General features: G+C 44.9%; 1 protein-coding gene across 2 annotated transcripts in view; it reads left to right on the top strand.

Annotated features, from left to right (window-relative positions):
* The first annotated feature begins 219 nt into the window (after positions 1-219).
* Loxl2 (lysyl oxidase like 2) overlaps positions 220-18,191 on the top strand; it is an 89,978-nt gene continuing 72,006 nt past the window's right edge. For both annotated transcript variants that reach the window (XM_052732851.1, XM_052732850.1), the window contains exon 1: positions 220-445. The gene's annotated coding sequence lies outside the window, so the exon portion shown is untranslated. The remainder of the gene's footprint in view (positions 446-18,191) is intronic.

The following is an 18,191-nucleotide window of genomic DNA, read 5'->3' as shown; positions in this document are numbered from 1 at the left end:
GCGTAAGCCTTAATCCTGGTAAACCATACCCTGGGGAACTGAATGCAGGGCGGAGATGTTAGAGGGTGCAGAATCTTCTGGAGAAGAGTGCGCTGTCTGGAACGCGCGGTCCCCAGCGCGGCCAGACCCAACCCACTGCAGATCCACCTCCCTCCCCCGGCCGCACTCCCCCCCTCTCCCTGTCCCGGGATAAGCCGAGGAAGTTCAACAAAGGGTGGAGGCCGGGCTAAACTGGAGGCCGCCTTCGGGGCGAACGAGGGTCGGGGGAGGGGTTTGCGTCGAGTTTCTCTTTAAAAGCCCCGGGGGCGAAAACCTGCCCAGAACTGTACCCTGCTGCAGCCCGCGCTTCGCCTCGCTTCTCAGAGGGTCCTCGGCGATCGGCATGGAGAGGGGCCACTGCTGAGAGCCCAGTCCCAGCCTGGCCACCACGGAGCCCTACTGCCAAGTAAGAGCGCTTACCCGGGTCACCCCCTTTTCTCTCGCTGCCCGAAGGCTAATGGGAGCACGCAGACTCCATCCCCTCTCTTCCTCCTCCCATGGGCCAGCTCCGGTCAGGAATGCAGGAGGACGTGCGGGCTGACAGGTCCCCGCGCCCCCCCAATGCCAGCAGCCCCGCCTAGTTCCACCTTGGGAGGGTCCCCGAAGGCGGTCAATTTACCACAGGAGCTGGGTGCTTGCTCCTGGGGACCCTGGGCGCTCCCGGACAGAGCGTGGGACCTTGGGGCGCACACTGGATGCCTTTGAGGGTGCAAAGTTGGGAAGGGGCGTCTGGAGGCTGGGCCGGTGGCCGGAGTTCTGGCTTTTGATATACGGAGCTCGTGGCGGGGAGGGGGCGGGGAAGACTCTAAAGTGTGACTGTGAGTGTGGTTTTGGGCATCGTGGGGTCTAGTGCCCAGCAGCTGTAGAGCGCAGAGCTTGCAACTGTGTTTTTTACCCAGCCTGCTAGAAAGGCTCGAACAGAAATTAATGAACAGAGCGGGAGAAAGGTCCCCGCGCCGAGTATTCATTCCCAAGTCGTCCTGGGAACCTCACACCGCCGTTATCCAGGAGAGAGACTGAGCAGTAGGAAAAAACCTGCACCACAAACACGCAGACCTTTAGATCCCTCTGTTCTACTCGGACTCTGGGACTCTGTTCCTTACTGGTGTCCTCGCTCTCCCTCTTCCCCAAGTCTTGGAGCCATAGGGTGTGGTGGCCTGGCTAAAGTGACTCTATTCAGCCCCGATAGAAATGATTGAACGAAGCAAACATTCCTTTCTCTCCATCACTCCCTGTCCTGCCGCGACAAAGAATACTGAAAATCTCCCAATCAACCAACCACAACAAAACGGACTGCAGGGGTGGAGGGGTGCAGCTGCGTGGCGTAGGGGACTGAATTACCTCACGTGGTTAGGAAACCTCAAGTTCAGATGAGAGATGCACGACGCCAGACACACCCAAATTAGTTTTATCTCCTAAGGCCATGTTGAAGAGATGCTCAAATCAGCTCAGTGGATACTTTCCCCTTCCGCATTGAAGTGCTTAAGTTCGACGGTTCTGGTTTAGTGTTGAGGACTCGAACCTCTATCTCTTAGCTGGAGCCCTCCCTCCCTTACATCACCGCTTGCTGTGTGTCAGCCCGTTTGTCATCTTTGGAGAATTAGTAATGCGTGGTGTCTTGTGTACTTAATTGGCCAAGGACTGGCTTGAGGGAGGATGCCTTCACTTTCTGGGTCACTTCACACATAAGAGCCGGACTCACTGGATTGCTCTTACCTTGGAGAAAATTATGACTTCTTTCTAGCCTTTCCCTCATCCTACTCTCTAGTCCTTGGGACATCTGGTAAACCTATGACAAAATGTGTGAAGCCCAGGAGCCCCCGTGACCTTTGTGTGAAAAAGTAAAATCACTTACACATTAAGTGGCAACCCAGAGAATAAAATTCAGTTCTAAGGACGAAGCCCACGCTGGAGCCTGGCAGTCTGAAGCTTTCCTGGATATTCTTCTAGGGCAATTCCATTTATCTTTTTTCTTTTCAGCTGGGAGCCTCTCCTGGCCTCTTCCCTAACCCTCTGACCTCTGGATGATTAGTTGGGAAGAGCTTTGTGAGGGAAACAGACTTTCTGGGCTGTGGATGTAATCATCAGAAAGCTGACTAATGCCCTAGAAAATTCTACATTGTTTACTTAAGCTGTTTTATGCCGAAGATGTTCAAATATGCACTTGAGAGACTTATGAATAGTTACGTCCTTCTCATTAGTCCCAACATTTTGTCCCACTTACATTATGTCCCTTTTTTCTTTTCTCAGTTTTTTAAAGCAAGACTTGACATCATATGGTTTTATCCATATATATATATCTCCATATATCAACACAATCCTGAAAATGTTAGATCACTATGATGCTATTATTACACTCAAGAAAGTGAACAAAGATTCTTTACTATCACCCATTACTCAGTCTGTGTTATATTTCCCTGTTAAGTTTCTTCTAATGTCTTTCTGGAGTTGAACTGCATCCCATTGCTTTGTATAATGTATTGTATTCCTATTGTATGGCATTGCTTTCAAGCCGCTTTTCTATCTACTCTTGACAAAGTCCCACTAAAGACTGAGATGGGTAGTGTTTAATTCATTTTACCCTTAAGGAAACTTGGAAATGCAGACATTGTCCTTGCAATGTAGCTGGTTGCTGGGTGATTCCTTGGATAAAGGTGAACAATCTTCTGGAATATCAGCGTAGAGTGCCAGCAGCTCCGTTGGCCCCTTGGCCTGCTGCACCTGGAGCTTATCACTTTCTGTCAGAAGACCCTCTGTAATTAATCATTTGGAGCTGGAGATAATGAGCTACCAAGTCAGGAAGGCCGGGTTTGCTGTGGGAGAGCAGTGTTCTTCTCCGGGTTGAAGACGCGTGCCTTGTCCAACTAGGCAGCACCAGCTTTGCCCTTCTTCTGTGGCTTCTTGGTCTAAAAGTAGGATGAAGGAAATGACCGTGTCTGGTTTCTAGAAAACAAAGGCCTCAGAGGAGGGTTTGGGAGAGGACACTCACTGGTCTTTGAGCATCACCTGGGTGTTTTGGCTGCTGGCATCTTTCATACTAATGTCCCTAACTCCTATGACAGAAAGGGAAGAGGACTCTCTGTCTCCCCACTGAAGTCTCAAGTTCCCAGACATCTTAGTTTATTTTGCTTTTGTCTAGTGAGAGTTCATAGCACTGGAGTGTTTTGGTATTCGGATTTTCATCACTTATGTTTATTTGCTTCTTAAATGCAGTGTTAAGTCGTTTTACACCTTATTAATGATCATAGGTTGGGATCTTCCTTCCTCGGCAAGCAGTGTGGGAAAAAAGAACTTCTTGTTTCTGGTACTCTATGTTCCTAACCCCAGCAGGACGTTTTGAAAAAGCATTGGGGGGCTGGAGAGATGGCTCAGAGGTTAAGAGCACTGACTGCTCTTCCAGAGGTCCTGAGTTCAATTCCCAGCAACCACATGGTGGCTCACAACCATCTGTAATGAGATCTGGTGCCCTCTTCTGGCGGGCAGTCATACATGCTGTATTCATAATAAATAAATAAATCTTTAAAAAAAAAAAAAAAAAAAAAAAAAAGAAAAAGCATTGGATAGTCTTAGCACTCGCATCCAAATCAATTGACTGTAGATGAGCAAGTGTATTCAGAGATTCTCAATTCTGTGCTATTGATCTGTGTCTGTCTTTAAGCCACACCGTCTTGGCTGTTAGTATGTTTGAAACCAGAGAGCATATATGTGTCTTCTAACTTTGTTCTCTTCAGAGTTGTCTGGATGACTTGGGATGTCTTGCAATTCCATATGTAGTTTAGGATTGGTTGACTGTCAGTGTCCACAAAGACGTCAGCTAAGATCAGCACTGTTGGATGGATAGGTCAACATGGGGAGTAGTCTCGTTGTTACAAAGGAAGCCTTCCGGTCCATGAACACGGGGCGTTCTGCCGTTTGTTGAGATGCTCGTTAATCTCTTTCACCAATACCTTGTATCTTCAGGGCAGAACGTCTATGCTTCTTTTGTTGGTTTATTTCTAGTATTTTATTAATAGTATGGATGCTATTGGAAATGGGGTTGCTTTCTCCATTTCATTTTTAGTTTACTCATTAAAAGCAGGTAGAAGGGGCTGGAGAGAAGACTCAGCAGTTAGGGCCTTTGTACTGCTCTTGTAGAGAATAAGAGCTTGGTTCTTAGTACTCACATAAGGTGGTTCACAAATGCCTATAACGCTACCTCCAGGGGATCTGAAGCCCTCCTTTGGCCTTCACAGGGACACACAATTATAAATAAATAAATAAATAAATAAATAAATAAATAAATAAATAATAGTATATAGAAATATCATTATTTTGGATATTGATCTTGCATGACCCTGATGAATTCATTCACTGATTCTAATAATTTTAGTAAACTTCTTAGAAATTAAAAAGTATTATATTTTATTTATGTGTGTGCATGCACATGCCTCTACACACACGTGAAAATCAGAGGACAACTTTTAGGAGTCAGTTCTCTTCTTCACTGTGTGGGTCTGGGGATTGAAACTAAAGTCACGAACCTTGTTGAAGGCAAATGCTTTCGCCTCCTGAGCCATCTTGCTGGCCTGGTTCCTCGGGATGTTTAAAAGTGTGCATGTGTGAGTACACCCTTAAATAGGAACATGGTGTTCGTGAGGTGGATGTGTGGTCTTCTAGAGAATGGCAAGGCCAGAGGCAGATAAATGTGAAAGCAGGTAGGAACAGATGTGTGCAAATCCCTATGGCCAGAGAGCTCTGGGAAGCAAGCAGATGCTAGTTCTTGTACTAAAGAGGACAGAGGCTTGCTAAAGCTGGCACTGGGAGCCAGGCTGTGACTACAGATACAGGAGGACTATTAGAATCCATCTGAGGAGAAGACTTTCAGTGTTGATCGGCAGCAGTGGTAGCTGAGAAAGTCCGTTCTGCTCGGTACAAATGCGAACTTTCAGACCTTTGGGTCCACGCCACTAGCCTGTAGATGCCATTATCCTGAGAGCACTGGAGTCTTGGTACCAGCTGGCTTTGTGCAACCGAGCCCAGCCAGCTTCGCTGATGTGGCACTTGGTGCCTGTTGCCGATGCTCTCTGGGCTCTCTCGTGGGAGGCAAGGCTGCCATGGGCAGCACAACCCCAGGTCTGAGGCTTTTAACCAGTTTCAGCATGGCACTCCTTCTCTGGCATATCCGGGCACTTCCAGAAGAGCTGAAGATGTGGCTGTGGTCTCTGCTTGTGAGTCCTGTTACTGCTCCCTCTGGGTTTGGCTATCATGGAAAGAGCATAAGACTGAAACAATGGACTGTTGGACCAAGTTGTGCCCCTCGGACCCTCAGACAAGGACTTGGTCTGGCAGCTCCTGGGAGATGCGCAAAGTGTACAAAGCCAAGGCTGAGTCTCAGTTTGACCGTCAGGCCTTCTCTCAGATAAAGAGTCTGGGGAAGAATTCACTTAGGGACTGTCTCCCTCACCACTTCTGATGGGTCATCCCTCTCCCCAAAATGATTTGTGTACTCCCCACACTAGGACACCCACCATCTCCCACCTAACACACTCAGTTCACCCCAACTAGCTGAGCCCCTCCATAACTGTGACCTAGACTGACCCTGAGCACTCCACCCTGGGGGATTAGCATGAAGTCTACAGTTAGTTTCATCCCTGGGGGCGCCAGGCTTGTTGGGAATGACTGGATTGCTTCCCAAGTCTGCATATCATCCTGGCCTCCAGTCTCATCTCTCCCTGCCTACTTTTTATGAACTTCCATCTCCTTCGAAGAGGCATGGAAAGTCAGACCAATCTGATTAGTCCCAAGATGTTAGTTCTAAGATACGGTGTGTGTGTGTGTGTGTGTGTGTGTGTGTGTGTGTGTGTGTGTGTGTGTGATGGTTAAAACCTGCTTCCTTTGTGTCATGTTAATAGTGGTTGATAGGAGGCCATATGAACAATAAGACCTCTATGATCCCATGTATAATCTAATGAAACCATGTAAAAAGTTGGGCATGGTAAGTTGGGCATGGTGATGTGCTGACAGAGACAGGTGGATGTCTGGGGCTCATTGGCCAGCCAGTTTAGGCTACTTGAAAAGCTTCAGGCCAGTGAGAAACTGTATCTCAAAAACCAATATGGATGGAGCCTTGAGAAACAACACCAAAGTTGACGTCTGACATCAACATGCATGACGTCTGACATCAACATGCATGTGTGCATATATACATATGCTCTGTCACACATATATGCACCCATACACATGCACACAAACACAAATTTAATTTCAAAAATACAATACAGATGTAGTGGTAGATAGATAGAGTGATGCTCCTCCTGGATTTTGCCCAGATTGTTCCCAATTTGAGATTATATTAGTCATCACCCTTTGAGCATTGGCTATGAGCCAGTCACTACTCTGGATACTTTGAACCTTTTATGTCACCCCAAGGACCCTATCACTCTTCTCTATTTGCAGAATCTGAGGCTATTCTTAGATGCCAACATCCTGTTCTTCTTAGCATTATCTTGTATCCAAGCCATGCTTCCCTTTTCCTTGAGTGATGGAGGTTGGCTATTTGAACCCAGTGTGCATCCTTGCCTTGTGAGTTTCTGTATGGCCTTTGAATCTGATTGTGAGTTTCCCCTTCACTGTGGGGAACATGCTGGAGAGATGAGGTGTGTCACTTCATTATTATGTGTGTGTTATACATGTGTGCACACCTATGTGCAGGTGTGCTCACCAATGCAAGTGCATGGGGAAGCCAGACGTTGATGTTGGAATGCCTTCCTCAATTGCTTCTATCCCTTATTTTTTCAGACAGGATATCTTATTGATCCTGTAGTTCACAATGTCAGCCAGGCTAGCTGAGCACAGAGCCCTGGGCTTCTGCCCCAAGTGCCAGGGTCACAGACACAGGCTTCTGTGCCTGTGGGCCCCAATGATCTCAAGTCTGATCCTCATGTTTACATAACAAGCATTTGACCCACTGAGCTGTCTGCCTGGTCCTTCCATGTTAATAATGGTTGGTAGGAGGTTTTATCCTTTCATCCTATCCAAGAGTTTCCAGTAAGCACATTTGAAAGTGCTTGAAATTGTCCCTTCAACCTCCCCCGGGAACATCCTGGTCAAAGTAAGAGTCCACCTCAAGCCAGAGGTGGACTGTGGGGAACCCTGACTGGTCACAACAAATTAGGCCAACAAAGCCCTCATTTTGAAGGCTGAAAAACATTCAGCTTTGTATAGCTGCTTTCTCACCACCTCAGTGAGCCCTGAGCATTCCATTTGTATAACCAGAAATAGACAGGACTGAGGTGGAATTCAGGGCCAGGGGCAAAATGAATCAGGCCCAGACCAGTCTGGTGTCTAAAAGTCTCCATCTGTGTCTGAGGCAGTCACAAGGGCTTCCCTCATGCTCCGAGTATACCTCGCCTGCCCAAGACAGCCGTCCTCCACAGTGTAGCCAGAAACAGCCCCAGACCACCACTCGGAAATGCAGTCTTGGCCCCGAGTCAAGACCATTCACCTCTCCTATTGGCTTCAGCAGGAATCCCAGTCCAGTGAAGGAGACAACCCTCACCTCAGCCCCTGATCCAAAATCTGAATCTCTAGAGATGTCAAATAGAATATTCTGGTTGGTGACAGTTCTGCTGAGCTCTGACCCTGTTGTTCAGCAGTGGCATGGACCACGCTGCTCTCCTGTGGTGAGGTTACTGAGGCAGCAGATAGGAATGGGTGCTCTAGAACCCAGACATAAAGATATGGGCTGGGGAGATGGCTCAGCGATTAGGAGCACTTGCTGCTCTTCCTAAGGATCTGGGTCCAGTTCTCAGCAACCACCCACATGGTAGCTCACAACTGTCTGTAACTCCAGTTCCAGGGGATCCAATGCCCTCTTCTGACCTCTGTGGGTATCAGACACACACATGGTGCACAGACATACATGCAGGAAAAACACCCATGTACATACAATTTTAAAAAATTGGCCGGGCGGTGGTGGCGCACGCCTTTAATCCCAGTACTCGGGAGGCAGAGGCAGGCGGATCTCTGCAAGTTCGAGGCCAGCCTGGGCTACAGAGTGAGTTCCAGGAAAGGCGCAAAGCTACACAGAGAAACCCTGTCTCGAAAAACCTAAAAAAAAAAAAAAAAAAAAAAAAAAAACCTAAAAAAAAAAAAATTGAAAATCTTTTTTAAAAAATTAATAAAGGTGTGTTGTGAGGAATGAGTAATCTGACCAGAAGGAAAGTCACATACAGTCACACACAATCACATAGAATAACACAGTCACATATAGTCACACACAATCACATAGAATCACACACAGTCATACACAGTCACATACAGTCACAAATCGCATAGAATCATACACAGTCACACACACACACACACACACACACACACACACACAGAGTCACACAGTCACATATAGTCACATATAGTGGAGGCCTACAAAAATCTCTTAGGAGGACTCTAAGCCTTTGTTGGGGGCAAGGACAGATATGAGGGTCAGACAAAGACCAGATTCCATAAGAACAGTTTGAAAAGCCAAAAAGTACAATGGCCAGATGCAGTGTATGATTTTATGTGATGTGTTTCCCCTCATCTGTGCATGGCTGGGAATTAATATTGCTATCCCCAAAACAGTAGCTGATGCTGCCTAGGCTTTGAGGAAGAAGTACACTCTGGGAAGGAAGCTACAGCCCAGAGCAGTCATTTGCAAGGGGGACAGGATTTGTCCACACCCAAATCAGGCACAGATGGCAGTGTCCAGATGCAGAGTACCACTAGTTCCATATCTTCCGCATAGTTCATGTGAAAGTCCTAGTTTGTATCTGTACACATTTCCTTGTTTTATAATAAAGTTTAATGAAACCTAAGCAGATCCTGGAAGAAAGTTTCGATTTTCTCAAAATGATAAAGATTTTTTTTTTACTGTGTTCCATAACTAGAGATTTAAGGTACTCATTTCCTGGTGTGCCTCATCATCCTAGTTAGTAATAAAGTATGGGAACAGACATAAAGGGCAGCCTTGAGGAGCCATCATGAATTTACAGAGGATCAGCTGGAGAGATGGCTCAGTGTTAAAAATAGTAAAATTACTTCTTTATTAATTATTCCCTTTATTAATATATAGTACCCTTCTTTTTCTCTTCTGATTAATTTTGTGTCTACTTTGTCCAACTTATTTATTTATTTATTGTTTGGTTTCTGTCTTCTATCCTTTGACTCACTTTATGGGCGTCTTTACCAATGGGGTATATTTCTTGAAGCCTATAGAAAGTTGGATCTGGCCCACCTGGTCCCACACACAGGAAAATGTATCATGCTGCTTTCTAACTTTAGCTCAGCTGACAGGTCATGGTGTATGGGGAAAAAAACATGGTGGAAGGGCAGCCTTGGAGAGCAGAACATGAACAAGAAATCCTACTCGGATGAAGCCCAGACCAGAGTCCTCAAGACACCTTGTCAAAAGGAAGTCATTAAGAAAGCTGTCACACAAAAGCATAAAAGATACCCATCCCAACAGATGCACAGTTCTTAACCTAGAAATAATACAAGAAAAAATGAAAAAAAAAAAAGACACCTCTAGTGTTTACAACTCTTTAGTAACTGATTCCAAAGACATTAAAGAGGATGAAACGTGGAACAACGAATTCAGAAGTGCTCAGTGCACTGAGAGATGATGTGATTAGCGGTTGGTGACTTGAGAAGGCGCTGTAGGTCTGAAGAAGACATTTGACCGTCTGCATAGTCAAGACAGGAGGTGAAAAGAATTAAGCAGAAAGCCAGGAACGAGGAGCTCAAAGAGTCAGAAGAGTCAGTTGATGGCTTCAGGAACAGGCGATCAGAAAGAAGGAAAAAGTAAGAACGAGGAGCTCAAAGAGTCAGAAGAGTCAGTTGATGGCTTCAGGAACAGGCGATCAGAAAGAAGGGAGAAATACGAGCTTGAAGACAAGACCTTAAATAAGTTAGTAACAGATGGAAGTAATGAAAAAGCAAGAGACCATGTGAGAGCTTTGGGGTACCCTTAAAAGATCAAATATTTGGCTTGCTGGTATACCTGAAGGAGAGCTACAGGCTGAGGGCATAGAAAACCTATTCCATAAAATAAAAAGTAGAAAAATGTCCAAATCTTGGTGACAACTTGAGCACCTAAGTATAGGAAACATTTAAACCCCCCAATACTTTGTTGTGACAAAATATAGTTATATTGTCAAAAGCATAAAACAAAGAAAGAGTTTTTTACAATATACACAACAGAAATGCCAAGTAACAGAGAAAGGCAAACTTACCAGACTAGCAGATTCTCAGAAGCAACCCTGAATACCAAGAGGCCATGGAATGAGATATTCAGGCACTGAAAGAAATTAACTACCAAGACTATTATACCCAGCAAGGCTATCCCTCACAGTCAAAGGAGAAGTAAAGATCTATGTCAAGACTAGACTAAAGGCATTCATAGCTAAGCTAGTAGACCACAATTATAGAAGATGGCAGAAAGAATCCTATACCAAGAAGAGAAAAATGTAACAAACACCATAATTAGAAAATATGTTTAAGTTCCATTAAAAAAATAAACATGTCAGTGAGAAGTAGGAAAGACTTGAGTATTACCAATGGAATAAACCCTCAAATCTGCAAAATAAAAAAGAGAGAAATGAACAAAATAAATCAAACTACTAAAGGAAAAAAATCAATAAAATGTAAGGACCAAGTATATAGGTGTACATAGGTTTCACTAGTAACCCTGGATGTAAATAGTCTTAATTCTCTAATTAAAACACAGGTGAGCTGATTTTAAAAAAAAGACCCAGTAAGATAATACCTATAATAAACATCCTTAGACTATGAGGACACAAACAGAATGGATGGATGAAAAATGGCAACCCAAGCAAACAAATTCCAGAAGCAAGAGTAGATTAAATAAACAGACATAAAGACAAAACAGCTTAGGTGAAGAGCGCTCCTATACGTTGATCAAAGGAACCTTTTGTCAAGAAAAAAATAGCAATAAATTTAAATGCACTAAGCATTGGAGCACCAAGTCTTCTCAAAACAAATACTACTAGTCATACAAGGGAAATGTAAGCACTATATTAATATAATAGTAGATGGCTTTAATACCAACAGTAGCTCTCTGCAGAACTAGAAAACAAAATTTCCTGTGACCTCCACAGCTTGATCTTAGAAACTCAACTAGGGTGATAAGAAAATGAAGAAAACAGACACAGACACATGTATGGAAAAGCCAGGATCAGGGATCAGGTGGGCTCTGCTCACTCTGATGGCGCAGCACCAACTACTTCAACAACCAGAACCAGTAGGAACTAGCTGTAGCAGGTCTCTAGTAGTCTCAGGTTGCAGTTATCTGGGAGGAGGAGGCTGAAGTTGCTAGTTTTTGCACACACTGGTCAATAGTTTGTAAACACTTGTACTTGAACACTATCAACATTCACACTCAACTAGAGGAAGCCTTTGCCATTATGCTGTCTGAGGTTCTGGGGTCCTTTACATGGTGGTGGCCATGTGAAACAAAGCACGTTCACTCAGGACTTCATCTAATCTTTACAAATTCACTCCAGGCTTCCTTAGCTGCCCCGAAAAATTCATGTAGTAACACAAAGGGCCTGAAATAGCCAAGGAAACTTAATCAAAAAAGCAATACCTGGCTTCAAAGCATACTCCAGAGTCACAGTAACAATGGTAGCATGTTGCTGGCATACAAGCAGACATGCAGACCAGTGGAACACAACTTTGTCTTTAGTCAACTGTTTCTTGGTAGAGTGTTAAAAATATACATCAGTTAAGCTGGCTCCATGGTAACGTACTTGCTGAGGACCTGAGCCATGTGAAGAAGAGTGTGGTGGCCTGTGCCTGTAACCCCAATGTTTGGGAGGTAGCTATAGGTAGATCCTAGGGGCTCACTCCCCAGGGAGTTTACCTCATCAAAACAGTAAGTTCTAAGTTCAATGAGATTCCCTGTCTAAAAGTGTAAGGTGGAAGTTGAACTCTGGCTTCCATACACATATGCATGGGTAAGCTTGGACACACACACACACACACTGTTAATAGCTTCTACAGTAACTAATAACAGTAAAGGGGAAAAGAGGGTAGCCACATGTAAGAGACTGAACCTAGGTCCTTATCTTACCCAACAACCCCCTTACTCCCAAATCAAAGTGGAGAGTTTTGTAAGACTTAAACACTTACTTTTACTTTTAGAGTAAAACACAAGGAAAATGTTTCAGGAAACACACAAGGATGTAGCTAGAGTTTTCCTGCCTGGCCCACAGTCAGGATAAATCTCTGCCACCCTCCAGTCCCACAACCACTCAAACCCGACCAAGTAAACACAGAGACTTATATTGGTTTCAAACTGTATGGCCGTGGCAGGCTTCTTGTTAACTGTTCTTACAGCTTAAATTAATCCATTTCTATTCATCTATACCTTGCCACGTGGCTTGTGGATTACCGGTACTTTACATCTTCCTTGTCCTGATGGCGGCTGGCAGTGTCTCTCTATCTCAGCCTTCCACTTCCCAGCTCTATTCTCCTCCTTGTCCCACCTATACTTCCTGCCTGGCCACGGGCCAATCAGTGATTTATTTATTGACCAATCAGCAACACATTTGACATACAGACGATCCCACAGTACAAGGATTTCCTGGATAGGACTCCACAAGTACAAGGCAAGAAGCAGGCAGGAATTGGTGGCTGGAATTACATCACGTTTTCAAGGCCCTGCACAGCAGGCAAACAACAGAGTGAAGAGGCAGCCTAAAGAATGAGGTGGACTTTGCCTTCCATTCATCTCACTATTAATATCCTCTAAACACAGAGAGAACTCAAAAAGGTTAAAACAAGTAGTCCAAAGAATGTCAGAACAGATCCTTACAAAGAGGAAATATAAATGGCCAAGAACTTTTTTTTGGTGGGGCAAAGGGGCTCATTGTCATACACAATGAAAAGTGCAGCGAAATTCTAGCTCACCCGAGTGAGAATATATATATATATTTGTTAATGAGGATTTGGAGAAAAAGGAGGCCTCCTACACCATCCTACTTTGCTTTAACTATCAACTTGATACAACCTAGAGTCATCTGAGAGAAGAGCTTCAAATGAGGGATGATCCAGGTCAGACCTATCCCTGGGCACGTCTGGCTGGAGGTTGGGGTTGTCTTGATTGTTAATCGTTGCAGGAGGGCCCAGCCCACTGTGGGTGGCACCATTCCCTAGGCTGGTGATCCTGGGCTGTATAAGAAAGCAGTTTCTTCTTTAAGATCCTGCTTGGGTTCTTGTCATGACTTCCCTCCAGGATGGACTGTCACCTGTAAGTTGAAATAAACCTTCTCTTCTCCTAAGATGCTTGGGTTGGGAGTGTTGACTTTTTCATCAATGTTGCTGATTTTCTCCTGTTTCTAACTTTCCTGTCTAAGTCTTGAGTTAAAGTCACCTGTTTGTATCCTCTTCCAGGTCATTGATCATTTTTACCAGAAAACTTCAAATGTTGGTCTGGCATGTTACCTTTTTCAGTCTCTTTGAGTTCAGAAGTTGAGTTAGGTTCTTTTGGAGGAGCCGTGTTGTACTCGTTTCTGTGTGGCGAGCTGTACGTTTATTGTTGGATATCTCTTTGTTTTTGTTTTTGTTTGTTTGTCTTTCAGTTTTCCAAGATAGGGCAGAATCTTCTTTTTGGGCAGGCTAGTAACGACGGCTTTATCCTTGACAGCAAACACTTTGCTGGGGAACCATGAAGATGGAGCACACGGTGCCATCTTTTTCCTGCTCTTTTCCAGAATCCCTGCTCTTCGACTTCCTCCATGGGTTTCAGAGGATCTTCCTCTATTTCTCTCTTGGGAATAAAGTTCATTTTTCTTTATTTCAATTCCCGTCCTTCACTGGCTCTCACAGCCCCTTGTCTACCACCTTACCCAGGTTCCCTTCATGAGGGATTTTCAAATCCTACTATCTGTACATTGTCAATCCTGGAATCAAATCAGAGACTCTGGTATATCCTGGAAGGTTCCTGGGGTGCCAGATAAAGTGCTGTTGTTTGGACAATTGAAGTAGCACTGTTCATAGACATCTAAGAAATGGGAGCACATTGAAGATCTAGAGCCCCCTTCACCCTCTGATCTCATCCTTCCCTCAACTCTCCTAGAGCAGAATGCCTTGGCTGACGTAGCCTTACTTCAAAGTCTTATCGGAGGGAAACTCTGTAGTCCTTTGTCCCATTGCCTTTGGCACAGTTTAATGCCTTAGTTTATAAAGCACAGACAAGGGGGCTGGAGAGATGGCTCAGAGGTTAAGAGCAATGGTTGCTCCTCCAGAGGTGCTGAGTTCAATTCCCAGCAACCACATGGTGGCTCAAAGCCATCTGTAATAAGATCTGGTGCCCTCTTCTGGCCTGCAGGGATATATGCAGACAGAACACTGTATACATAGTAAATAAATTTAAAAAAATAAATAAAGCTCAGACAATTGAGCTTCTACAGTATAATGTAGTCTATAAAAGAGAATTTCTGGTTTTTAAACAGTGGTTTATAAAAGCTTAATCAAGAAGGACCTGCTTAGGTTCATCTCAGTTCACACTCGGAGAAATCAAAATTCAAAATTAAACCCAGCCCTCTGAAGTTCATAGCTGAGCATCAACCCACACTGTCATTGGTACTTGAATAGCTTGACTGGGACCAGGATTTTAACACCAGCCTGAACCAAAATACCAACTATTCATATTTGACCACCAACGGTGGGCCAGAGATTCAAGAAACTTTTTCCTTGATTCTTTTTACAAAAAATCTCATGAACTAGGTGTTTCTCAATTTCATGTAAAGATTGTTTTTAAGAATGTATCCTTGGCCAGGCAGTGGTGGCACACACCTTTAATCCCAGCACTTAGGAGGCAGAGCCAGGCGAATCTCTGTGAGTTCGAGGCCAGCCCGGTCTACAGAGTGAGATCCAGGACAGGCACCAAAACTACACAGAGAAATCCTGTCTTGAGAAACCAAAAAAAAAAAAAAAAAAGAGAGAGAGAATGCATCCTTTTATGTCTACAGGATTATTAAGACTAGAAAACCTAAGTAGACCTGGTGTTCCTCATATTAATGAGCAGTGGACATGAAATTTGAACCCAGTCCCAAGTGGTCCTAAAATCCTTGTGTGTGTGGCTTGCTGTCAGTGGAGAAGCAGCAGTGATCTGTTGTGTGTGGAGGGAGAATGTGGGGACAGCCTGAGTGGTCACTGACCGTTGGACAAGATCCATGTACAAGGCCTTGGGGAGCTGATGTTTCTGAAGAAGTCCTGGGACCCTGAGACCCACTGTGTGAGTGAATACTTTTCCACATACCTCTCAGACGGCCCTTATATCCCCGCACCTCTGGTAAGGAGGGCTTAGTGGACATTGTATTCTCAAGAGGATTGAATGTAGTGTAAGAATATCCTTAACTGCTTAATTGCAAGCCAGTGAGAAAATACTGGGAACAAAATTTATCACTTTCTGATAAACAACAGTGGTGAGCAACCCCCTTGTAGCAGTCAATGTTTTTTATTCCTCCAGTCACATACTTCAGTCCTTAGTCATGCTGCTCACAGTCCTCTGATGTTGACCTTTCCTGGGCTCCACCAGATGAGTCCTTAAGAGCATCTGCTGCAAAGTTCCCACGTTATCACTCAAGTGATATTCAGTAGAATAGTCTTCAAAGAAGGTCTTATGGAGCAGACCCCCACAGCCTGCACAACCTCTCAGTATGTGTGGACCGAGCTGCGGAGTCTGCAGTCCTCGGCCGTGTCCGCCTGACCCAGTTGGCCGACACCCCGGCTCACAGACCGAGGATTCCAGAATTCCCATAACGTCTATGATGCAACTTCCCTGCTGTGGAGTGTTCTGAGACCCTGGATAGGAAGAGACGACACCGCAGAGGAGTTCAGAGGGATGCTGAGGATAGTGCTTCCTGCTGGCTGACCCGTCTCTCAACAGTGTAGAGATGAGGCTCTCTCTCTCCCTCCTCCCTCCTCTGTCTCTCTCCCTTCTCTTTCCTCTCCTAGCCCTTCTCCCCCCTCCCCATGGTGTATGTGGTGCTACACAATGCCCATGCGCATCTATGCTGAGGCCAGGGGAAGACATTGGATGTCTCCCTATTGCTTTTTTTTTCTTTTTTTTTTTTTTTTTGAGACAGAGTCTCTAGCTGAACTTGAAGTCCTCTGTTCGCTTAGACTGGTTGACCATCGAGTACCCAGGATCCACCTGTCTTCATATCTAATACTTGGGTTACAGGCATACATGACCATGCTCAGCTTGTATGTGGCTGGTCAGGATTTGGACTCAAATCCTTTTGCTTTCACAGTAAACACTTTTTAGCCCCTGTACCATCTCCCTAACCTCTTTCTTTTTTTCTTTCAATTATTTTATTTTTATGTGTATCTCTGTCTCTGTCTCTCTCTCTCTGTCTCTCTCTGTCTCTCTCTGTGTGTGTGTGTGTGTGTGTGTGTGTGTGTGTGTGTGTGTGTGTGTGTGTGTGCCTTCGGAGGCCAGAAGAGGGCGTCAGATCCCTTGGAGCTGGAGTTGCACATGGTTATGAACTACTTAATGTGGGTGCTAGGAATTGAACTTGGGTCTTCTGCAAGAGCAGCAAGTGCTCTCAACTGCCCAGTCACCTCTCAAGCCCTTGTCCTGACTTCTGGCAGGAGCTGATGGAGCAGGTCTGAAGAAGACAAGAGGTGCCGCCATCCTTCCAGATGTCTCCATGTATCTGGAGAAGCAGATGGAGAATATACCATATAGGTTTATGTTCAGGTGTCAGAAAAGGCGAGAAACAATCACTACCTCTGTTCGAAGTGAAGAGGAGCCTAGAGCCATGGGGTCAGCACAGCGCCACTACTTTGGGTGTCTGGTCTTCTGGGATGCCTGGAACCTTACACTCTTGTGGGTTGGTTGGATACCAGCTTAGGGATGAATCATACAAAGCAGTGAGGAAATAGGAAAGGGGGGGGCCACAAAGACATGATCTCCAAAGAAAGAGTCTGGGTAGCCAAAGCAATGCTAATTAAAGCAAAATATTATGTTTGCCTATCAGTGCAGGGAAACCTCCGTGCTGCTGACCACAGCGGAAAAATGACTGTCTTTCTGTGAGGGCGTGTTGAAGTGGTGGTTTTTTTATATACTTTTTGCCTAGCTAGTTTACTTTTAGGAATGCATCCCAAGGCTGTACAACATTTTAGCAATGTGAATTTTCATTTCAACCATGTATACAGTGGAAAAGAAATTTAGAAGCAGGATTATAGTCTCTCTGCATGACTGAACGCTCTATAATAAATGTTCTATAATTGTAATTTGGTGTCACTATGGCAAAATACTAGAGAAAAACAACTTTAAATTTATTTATCTTTATTTTATGTGCATTGGCATTTTGCCATAGGTGTCTGGTCCCTGGTACTGGAATTAGAGACAGCTGTAAACTGCCGTGAGGGTGCTGGGACTTGAACCCTGGTCCTCTGGAAGAGCAGTCAGTGCTCTTAACCACTGAGCCATCTCTTCAGCCCTGAGAGACAATTTTAGAGATGGAAGATTTGTTTTGGTTCATGGTTTCAGAGGCGTCAGCTCATCATGGTGAGGAGGGAATGGCAGAGAAGAGCATCATGCATGGCAGCCAGGAAGCAGATAGCACCTGTGCTATGGCACTTCCTGTCCTTCATCCAGGAGACATCCTACTGGCTGGTGCCATTCTGCTCCCCCACTTAAAGTCATCCTTTCTGGACACCCCCACAGACACACGTGCAGAAGTGTTCTCTCCTAAATTCTTAGGTATCTATCAATCCAGTCCAGTTCACCATCAAGATTAACCACCACAATAATAAATAATAACTACATAGAATAAAAGTTAGACATAATGTCTGCTATACACTACTCAATTAAAAAGCAGGTGTGTGTGTGTGTGTGTGTGTGTGTGTGTGTGTGTGTGTGGTTTTTTGAGACAGGGTCTCTCTATGTAGCCCTGGCTATCATAAAACTCTTCTATATAGACCACACCCTGCCTTAAAAAAGCAGTTTTCGCCGGGCGGTGTTGGCGCACACCTTTAATCCCAGCACTCGGGAGGCAGAGGCAAGCGGATCTCTGTGAGTTCGAGGCCATCCTGGTCTATAAAGCGAGTTCCAAGAAAGGCGCAAAGCTACAGAGAAACCCTGTCTCGAACCCCCCCCC

The sequence above is a fragment of the Peromyscus californicus genome, unplaced genomic scaffold (genome assembly GCF_007827085.1).
Source record: "Peromyscus californicus insignis strain IS unplaced genomic scaffold, ASM782708v3 Scaffold_12__1_contigs__length_115047231, whole genome shotgun sequence".
Taxonomy (NCBI): domain Eukaryota; kingdom Metazoa; phylum Chordata; class Mammalia; order Rodentia; family Cricetidae; genus Peromyscus; species Peromyscus californicus.
This window is presented reverse-complemented; position numbering and strand designations above follow the sequence as displayed.